Source organism: Staurois parvus, unplaced genomic scaffold (genome assembly GCF_062004578.1).
Source record: "Staurois parvus isolate SC_StPar_1 unplaced genomic scaffold, SC_StPar_1.0 ptg000035l, whole genome shotgun sequence".
NCBI classification, from domain to species: domain Eukaryota; kingdom Metazoa; phylum Chordata; class Amphibia; order Anura; family Ranidae; genus Staurois; species Staurois parvus.
This window is the reverse complement of record NW_028317831.1, coordinates 39,901-49,689: the sequence shown is the minus strand read 5'-3', so window position 1 is coordinate 49,689 and position 9,789 is coordinate 39,901.

Sequence of the window (9,789 nt, the reverse complement as noted above, 5' to 3'; positions counted from 1 at the left end):
CATCCCTCCCCAGCTTCTCACCCCTCCCCCATACACATCCCTCCCCAGCTTCTCACCCCTCCCCCATACACATCCCTCCCCAGCTTCTCACCCCTCCCCCATACACATCCCTCCCAGCTTCTCACCCCTCCCCCATACACATCCCTCCCTAACTTCTCACCCCTCCCCAGTTTCTCACCCATCCCCCATACATATCTTCTTTAGCTTCTCGCCCCTCTCCCATACACAACTGTAACGGAACTGACCCCAGACTGCGCTTGAGTACTTCCATTAGAATACCACTTCCCCCTCCGAACACCGACCACAGACACCACAGCCGACCATACAAGACTAGACACCAGTCCTGAAGTAAACCAGGAGGTAGACTACATTATTTGAACACAGATACAAGATATATACACTCAGGGGACAATCCCCCCTCCCTGCATAATGACACAGGGCGGGGCAATCTACATTTAGTAACAAGAGACACAAAGGTATTCAAACTTCACACCAGCAGACAGTCCCATCAGGAGGGAGGGCCGCTGGAGACACCCCCCCACCAACCAATAAACACAAACACATACATCCCATAATAGTTTGCTCCCAAGCCAGACAAACAATAGAATAATAGGATGCAACCACATGGCATTAAACAATGAACAACCCCCCTACCCCACCTATACATGTCTACACAATATCAGGACATCTCACCCTGTACCCCTAACAGGCACAGGGTGACTTACACATAAGAGGGATATGGGGAGCTGAGACAGGGGTCTCCCCACCCTTCCAAAAGGGGCTGTGTTCCATGGACCCAGCACCCAAAGTGACTCCCGTCACAAAAGCCCTCCCCAACATCTCACCCCTCCCCCATACACATCCCTCCCAGCTTCTCACTCCTCCCCCATACATATTTTTCCCCCAACTTCTCACCCCTCCACCATTCACATCCCTCCCCAACTTCTCACCCCTTCCCCATACACATGCCTCCCAGCTTCTCACCCCTCCCCCATACATATCCCCTCCTAGCTTCTCCCCCCTCCCCAGCTTTTCACCCCTGCCCCATACACATCTATCTCAGCTTCTCACCCATCCCCCATACACATTCCCCCCCCCCAACTTCTCACCCCTACTAAGCTTCTCACCCCTCCCCCATACACATCAATCCCCATCTTCTCACCCCTCCCCCATACACATCAATCCCCATCTTCTCACCCCTCCCTCCCAGCTTCTCACCCCTCCCCCATACATATCCCCTCCCAGCTTCTCACCTCTCCCCCATACACAGCCCTCTCAGCTTCTCCCCCCTCCCCCATACACATCCCTCCCAGCTTCTCACCCCTCCCCCATACATATCCCCTCCCAGCTTCTCACCCCTTCCCCATACATATCCCCTCACAGCTTCTCACCCTTTCCCCATACATATCCCCTCACAGCTTCTCACCCCTTCCCCATACATATCCCCTCACAGCTTCTCACCCCTCCCCCATACACATCCTCTTTCTACACGTGAGGGGGGTCTGTGAGGGGTGGTCACTTTGGGTGGAGGGTCCATGGAACCCAGCTCACTCTCTAGAGGTGGGGATACCCCTGTCTCCGTTCCCCATATCCCTCTTATGTGTAAGTCACCCTGTGCCTGTTAGGGGTACAGGGGGATCTGTCCTAATATTGTGTGGGGGGTTGTTATTGAATGCCATGTGGTTGCATCCCATTGTTCTATTGTCTGTCTGGCTTGGGAGCAAACTATTATGGGATGTATGTGTTTGTGTATTAGCTTAGTGGGGAGGGGGTGTCTCTAGAATCCCTCCCCCCTGATGGGACTGTCTGCTGGTGTGAAGTTTGATTACCTGTGTGTCTCTTGTTACTAAATGTAGACTGCCCCGCCCTGTGATGTAATACAGGGAGGGGGGACTGTCCCCTGAGTGTATATATCTTGTATCTGTGTTCAAATAATGTAGTCTACCTCCTGGTTTACTTCAGGACTGGTGTCTGGTCTTGTATGGGCGGCTGTGGTGTTTGTGGTGTCTGTGGTCAGTGTTCGGATGGGGAAGCGGTATTCTAACGGAAGTAGTTAAGCGCAGTCTGGGGTCGTTTCCATGACATCCCCAAAAAGACTTGCAGCTGGAATTGCAGCCAAAGGGGGTCCTACAAAGTACTGACTCCGGGGGGGCCAAATACAAATGCTGCCACACTTTTCACAGGTTTATTGGTCACAAATGTTGGAAACCATTTCTCATTTTCCTTCCACTTCACAATTATGTGCCACTTTGTGTCGGTCTATCACATCCAATCCCAATAAATACATTGTAACATGACAACATGGGGGGGCATTTCAAGGCACTGTAATGTGTATTGCTATCATGTAGGGGACCAATTGCCTCCTATATGATGGCATATAGGTGACAGGCTCTCTTTATGGAGACCCCCGGGGTCTATTAGACTCTGGATGTCTCCTGTCTGCTCCACTGCAGATGATGGAACACAGACCGCCTTCCATCAGCTACTTCCCCCGGCACTGATCCTGGTCTGTGTATAGGAGGTCCACTGAGCTCCCGCCGCCCTTCCCAGTGACACCCACCATGACAGCACAGGGCTCTGCTGTCCCACATGGTGTCAGGGGGAGGGGCACATCTCAGTGATGGGAATGATAGGCGGCTTCACAGCCAATTGTATCACTTCCACATGACAGCCGACATTCGGATTTACTAAAGTCCACACACTCCCGGCTGTATAGCGGTGGGCACTGTGGGGAAATAACACGTCTGCAGCATTTTTAACAATCCAAATCTCCAGCAAGTGACTGGAGATTCAAATTTAACCGCCCCCCATCCTGACACCCTAGGATGGTTTCCTGAGCTGCCTTATGCTGGGCATGGAGCCAGGTGCGCAGTCATTGGTAATTGAGTAATATCTGGGTGGAGCCAGGTGCACAGTCATTAATATTAAAGTGGTATGTGGGTGGAGCCAGGTGCACAGTCATTAATAAGTTGGTATATGGGTGGGGCCAGGTGCACAGTCATTAATAAGTTGGTATATGGGTGGGGCCAGGTGCACAGTCATTGATGATAAAGCGGTATGTGAGTGGAGCCAGGTGCAGTCATTGATAATAAGGCGGTATGTGGGTGGAGCCAGGTATACGGTCATTGGTAGTTGAGCGGTATGTGGGTGGCGCTAGGCGCATGGCCAATAGTAGTTGAGCGGTATGTGCAGGGGTGGACTGACAACTCAAGGGGCCCCCGGGCAATAGGGGATCATGGGGCCTCTGTGTCCTTGACCAAACTCAAAAAAGCCTATGAAAAAGGTACGAGGGGCATCTCATGTGGCCCCCTACTGACCCCGGGCCCTCGGGCAGTGCCTTAGTTTCCAAATGGTCAGTCCACCCCTGGGTATGTGGGTGGAGCCAGGTACACAGTCATTTTAAACGGCAAGTTGTGTCAGTTGTTTTTTTAAAAGTTATTGGAGCCCCAAAAACATTATTTGATAGCCCTCCTCCCCCAACCAATACTAATAAACATTTACCCCCCCCACCTTGTGACACCAGATATACTCACCCAAGTCCCCCATACAGGTCCCTCACCTCTGGGTCCTGGTGGGGGAACTGCTGATCCAGCTCTGCGATTCACCCCCTGAGATCATCTCTCCTCTGCCATCCCCCCGTGATGACATCATCCTCTTCTCTATTCTGAGAGGACCCCACTGGAGCCCATCCAATAGGGAGTGTCCGTGTCAGGCAGGCACCAATGTGGTCACCCAATGAAGGACCCAAAGCAGACTTGGGGTAGTCATGTGATCACAGATACAGGAAAGTATAAAAGGACTTTTACATTAGAGGGGTATTGTTTTCTTTAATAGACTGGTCAGATAGAGGGGGAGGAGTTTATCCAGGGGAGGAGTTTATCCAGGGGAGGGGCTGTAAAATATGACTTTACTTGGAAGATGATGTTTATTAACCACTTCCTGACCGCGCTCTAAATGAAAGATGGCTGCAGTGTGGCTCTCTCATTCTGGGAGGATATCCGTGGACGTCCCCCCAGAACAACGCCCCCCACATGGCCCCCTGGGGTCCTTCTGACACAGCTGATCACAGATTGTGGGGAAAAGCCAATCACAGCTCATCACTTGCCGGTTATTGACATTCCTTTCCTTCTGTGCTGGCACAGCTGCCTATCAGTGACACCTCATCAATGCTCATCAGTGACACCGAGAAATGACCTATTTGCAACATTTCATGACACAAACTAAGAAAACCTTTTTTCCCAACATTTTCAGATTTCTTTCATTTATTTAACAAACAATAAACCCCTCAGAGGTGATTAAATACCACCAAAGGAAAGCTCCATCTGTGTGAAACAAATGATACAAATGTCAAAGGGGTGCAGTGTTCCGTGACGGAGTCATTGTCATCCAAAGTGCAACAGCGCTGAAATGAGTAATTCCACATCATTTCTGGGGCCTTTGCCTGGTGGAGAGAGACCCAGCCTAGAGATACTGTTTGCCCCGACTGATGACCAGAGACTGCGGACATGGTGCAGGAGACGACAGGAGACTGCGGACACAGTACAGGAGGTGACCAGAGACTGCGGACACAGTACAGGAGATGACCAGAGACTGCAGACACAGTACAGGAGATGACCAGAGACTGCGGACACGGTACAGGAGATGACCAGAGACTGCAGACACAGTACAGGAGATGACCAGAGACTGCAGACATAGTACAGGAGATGACTGGAGACTGCGGACACAGTACAGGAGGTGACCAGAGACTGCAGACAGTAAAGGAGATGACCAGAGACTGCAGACAGTACAAGGGATGACCAGAGACTGCGGACACAGTACAGGAGATGACCAGAGACTGCAGACACAGTACAGGAGATGACCGGAGACTGCAGACACAGTACAGGAGATGACCAGAGACTGCAGACACAGTACAGGAGATGACCAGAGACTGCAGACACAGTACAGGAGATGACCAGAGACTGCGGACACAGTACAGGAGATGACCAGAGACTGCAGACACAGTACAGGAGATGACCAGAGACTGCAGACATAGTACAGGAGATGACCAGAGACTGCGGACATAGTACAGGAGATGACCAGAGACTGCGGACACAGTACAGGAGATGACCAGAGACTGCGGACACAGTATAGGAGATGACCACAGACTGCGGACACAGTACAGGAGATGACCAGAGACTGCGGACACAGTACAGGAGATGACCTGAGACTGCGAACACAGTACAGGAGATGACCAGAGACTGCGAACACAGTACAGGAGGTGACCAGAGACTGCAGACAGTACAGGAGATGACCAGAGACTGCAGACAGTACAGGAGATGACCAGAGACTGCAGACATAGTACAGGAAATGACCAGAGACTGCAGACACAGTACAAGAGATGGTCAGAGACTGCAGACATAGTACAGGAGGTGACCAGAGACTGCAGACATAGTACAGGAGATGACTGGAGACTGCGGACACAGTACAGGAGGTGACCAGAGACTGCAGACAGTAAAGGAGATGACCAGAGACTGCAGACACAGTACAGGGGATGACCAGAGACTGCGGACACAGTACAGGAGATGACCAGAGACTGCAGACAGTAAAGGAGATGACCAGAGACTGCAGACACAGTACAGGAGATGACCAGAGACTGCGGACACAGTACAGGAGATGACCAGAGACTGCGGACACAGTACAGGAGATGACCAGAGACTGCGGACACAGTACAGGAGATGACCTGAGACTGCGGACACAGTACAGGAGATGACCAGAGACTGCGGATACAGTACAGGAGATGACCAGAGACTGCGGACACAGTACAGGAGATGACCAGAGACTGCGGACACAGTACAGGAGATGACCAGAGACTGCGGACACAGTACAGGAGATGACCAGAGACTGCGGACACAGTACAGGAGATGACCAGAGACTGCGGACATGGTGCAGGAGACGACTGGAGACTGCGGACACAGTACAGGAGGTGACCAGAGACTGCAGACAGTAAAGGAGATGACCAGAGACTGCAGACACAGTACAGGGGATGACCAGAGACTGCGGACACAGTACAGGAGATGACCAGAGACTGCGGACATAGTACAGGAGATGACCAGAGACTGCGGACATAGTACAGGAGATGACCAGAGACTGCGGACACAGTACAGGAGATGACCAGAGACTGCGGACATAGTACAGGAGATGACCAGAGACTGCGGACACAGTACAGGAGATGACCAGAGACTGCGGACACAGTACAGGAGATGACCAGAGACTGCGGACATAGTACAGGAGATGACCAGAGACTGCGGACATAGTACAGGAGATGACCAGAGACTGCAGACACAGTACAGGAGATGACCAGAGACTGCAGACACAGTACAGGAGATGACCAGAGACTGCGGACATAGTACAGGAGATGACCAGAGACTGCAGACATAGTACAGGAGATGACCAGAGACTGCGGACACAGTACAGGAGACGACCAGAGACTGCAGACAGTACAGGAGATGACCAGAGACTGTGGACATAGTACAGGAGATGACCAGAGACTGCGTACATAGTACAGGAGATGACCAGAGACTGCGTACATAGTACAGGAGATGACCAGAGACTGCGGACACAGTACAGGAGATGACCAGAGACTGCGGACACAGTACAGGAGATGACCAGAGACTGCGGACACAGTACAGGGGATGACCAGAGACTGCAGACACAGTACAGGAGATGACCAGAGACTGCGGACATAATACAGGAGATGACCAGAGACTGCAGACAGTACAGGAGATGACCAGAGACTGCAGACCTTTGAAGTGGGGGGGGGGGGGTTGTGGAGCGGGTGCCCGAGTTTGGCAAGTAGCAGCTTCCACTTCCGTTGTAATTGCCTAGGCGATCGGAAGCAGAGGTTGTCCTCCCCCCCCCCCAGTAGTGGGACACGTGACAGGTCCCGGAAGACTACGGGGCAATTCACAAAGAGCAGCGCTTCTCGCACATGTGCAGTGGGCAGCCAGCATGTACAGGAGAGAACACGGGGAGACTTCTGAGGGAAAGGGTCGTGGCCTCTGCGTTTCATGCACCATTGGCCTTGAAGGATTGCCCAGGCCATATTTTGTGGGAGGGGCTACGTTTGTTAAATATGGAAAGGATTCCCTTGAAGTTTAGGGACCAGTCCTGGCTTGCGTTCCACGGCAAGCTCTACGTGAGGGGAAACCTGAAGTGCCGTTCTCTGGATGACCGTGGTTGTCCGAGGACGGAGTGGGGGGGCGAGGTGGAATCTATGGACCACTTCTTGCTTCAGTGTCCCTTCAACATAGAGGTGTATAAAGAGGTGGGGAGGGCTCTGGACATCTCTTCCTGCACTGCATGTCTTATGCAGAGTGGGTGTATGGGGCATTGGAAAGTCATGCTGGTTTTCATTTGAACACTCTTTTTTCTAGTTTGTCTAGTGACCCGTTACTACACATGGAATGCACGGTGTCAGGTGTCCATTCGGCAGAAGGTCCTTCCTGTTCAGGTGGTGGTATGGAGGAGTGTGGAGGTATGACAGTGATGGGTATGTACAGGAGAGGAGTACGGAGGTATGACAGTGATGGGTATGTACAGGAGAGGAGTACGGAGGTATGACAGTGATAGGTATGTACAGGAGAGGAGTGTGGAGGTATGACAGTGATGGATATGTACAGGAGAGGAGTGTGGAGGTATGACAGTGATGGGTATGTACAGGAGAGGAGTGTGGAGGTATGACAGTGATCGGTATGTACAGGAGAGGAGTACGGAGGTATGACAGTGATGGATATGTACAGGAGAGGAGTGTGGAGGATATGACAGTGATCGGTATGTACAGGAGAGGAGTACGGAGGTATGACAGTGATCGGTATGTACAGGAGAGGAGTACGGAGGTATGACAGTGATGGGTATGTACAGGAGAGGAGTGTGGAGGTATGACAGTGATCGTTATGTACAGGAGAGGAGTACAGAGGTATGACAGTGATGGGTATGTACAGGAGAGGAGTACGGAGGTATGATAGTGATCAGTATGTACAGGAGAGGAGTGTGGAGGTATGACAGTGATGGGTATGTACAGGAGAGGAGTGTGGAGGTATGACAGTGATGGGTATGTACAGGAGAGGAGTGTGGAGGTATGACAGTGATCGTTATGTACAGGAGAGGAGTACAGAGGTATGACAGTGATGGGTATGTACAGGAGAGGAGTACGGAGGTATGACAGTGATGGGTATGTACAGGAGAGGAGTACGGAGGTATGACAGTGATCGGTATGTACAGGAGAGGAGTACGGAGGTATGACAGTGATGGGTATGTACAGGAGAGGAGTAGGGAGGTATGACAGTGATGGGTATGTACAGGAGAGGAGTACGGAGGTATGACAGTGATGGGTATGTACAGGAGAGGAGTACGGAGGTATGACAGTGATGGGTATGTACAGGAGAGGAGTACGGAGGTATGACAGTGATGGGTATGTACAGGAGAGGAGTACGGAGGTATGACAGTGATGGGTATGTACAGGAGAGGAGTGTGGAGGTATGACAGTGATCGGTATGTACAGGAGAGGAGTACGGAGGTATGACAGTGATAGGTATGTACAGGAGAGGAGTACGGAGGTATGACAGTGATGGGTATGTACAGGAGAGGAGTACGGAGGTATGACCGTTCCCAGGGAGGAGTATCTCAGGAAGGGTCTATACTCCACCATAACTCTGGTTCTCGGAGTGTCAGGTCCCAGCGGGTTCTCCTGGTGTCTCTCCTGTTATTCTGTCTCGGACACATCAGAGGAACATGGTGGGAGATCGGCCTGAATGTCCTTCCTAGGAGGGAATACCGGAGCCATTCTGAGGCCCATTTAATGGCCGGCAATGAGGAGGAAACCAACACTGAGAAGTAGATGCTGAGATATATACAGCACGGGGCAGCACAGTGGCTGAGTGGTTAGCACTTCCTCCTGGCAGTACTCGTATTTTTGGTTCAAATCCCAACAACGGCACCACCTGCCTGGAGTTTGCATGTTCTCCCTGTGCCTGCGTGGGTTTTCTCCAAGTACTGTTGTTTCCTCCTACACTACAAAGACATGCTGGAAGGTGAATTGGCCCCGGTCTAAGTTGTCCTTAGTATGTATGAATGTGAGTTAGGGCCCTTAGATTGTACGCTCCTCGGGGGCGGGGACTGATGGGAATGTACAATATAGATGTAAACTGACGGCGCTATATAAGTACCTGGAATAAATAATAATAATACACCCAGATCATCGATGACGAGGAGGAAGGTTCGGTCACAGATGATTGGTCCGTCTATAGCAGGGACAGGAGCCGGGACCAGGAATAGGAGATCCACCTGACTTACCCGTGTGCTCTGACATGGAGAAGATCCCATGCTGGCCCTATGGTGGCCGTGTGTTCAGGATGGAGACCGACAATCACAGGACCTTCTAGAAGCAGATCTAAAATGGCTGAAAGGAGGAAAGTGTTCCTGGGAAAGGAAGTGACACCAGACAGGAAGTGATAGACAGGAAATGATACAGGACAGGAAGTGACTGCGGACAGATTTATACAGCAGCTTTGGGAAACACAGGTTTGTGAACTACAGCCTGAGACTGAGGATTGTCTGAGATTTGATAGCTCAGAGGCTTCCTGACAATATGGCTGCCATGAATGGCATACCTCCCCCAGAGGGGATGACAATGAGTGGGGATTGGAGCAGCAATTGGGAATCTTTCAGAGCTGAATGTGAAGATTATTGTCTGGCTACAGGCTGGAATGAGAAATGTGCAGGAGTGCCGGCAGCAACTCTGAGAAGAGTCAT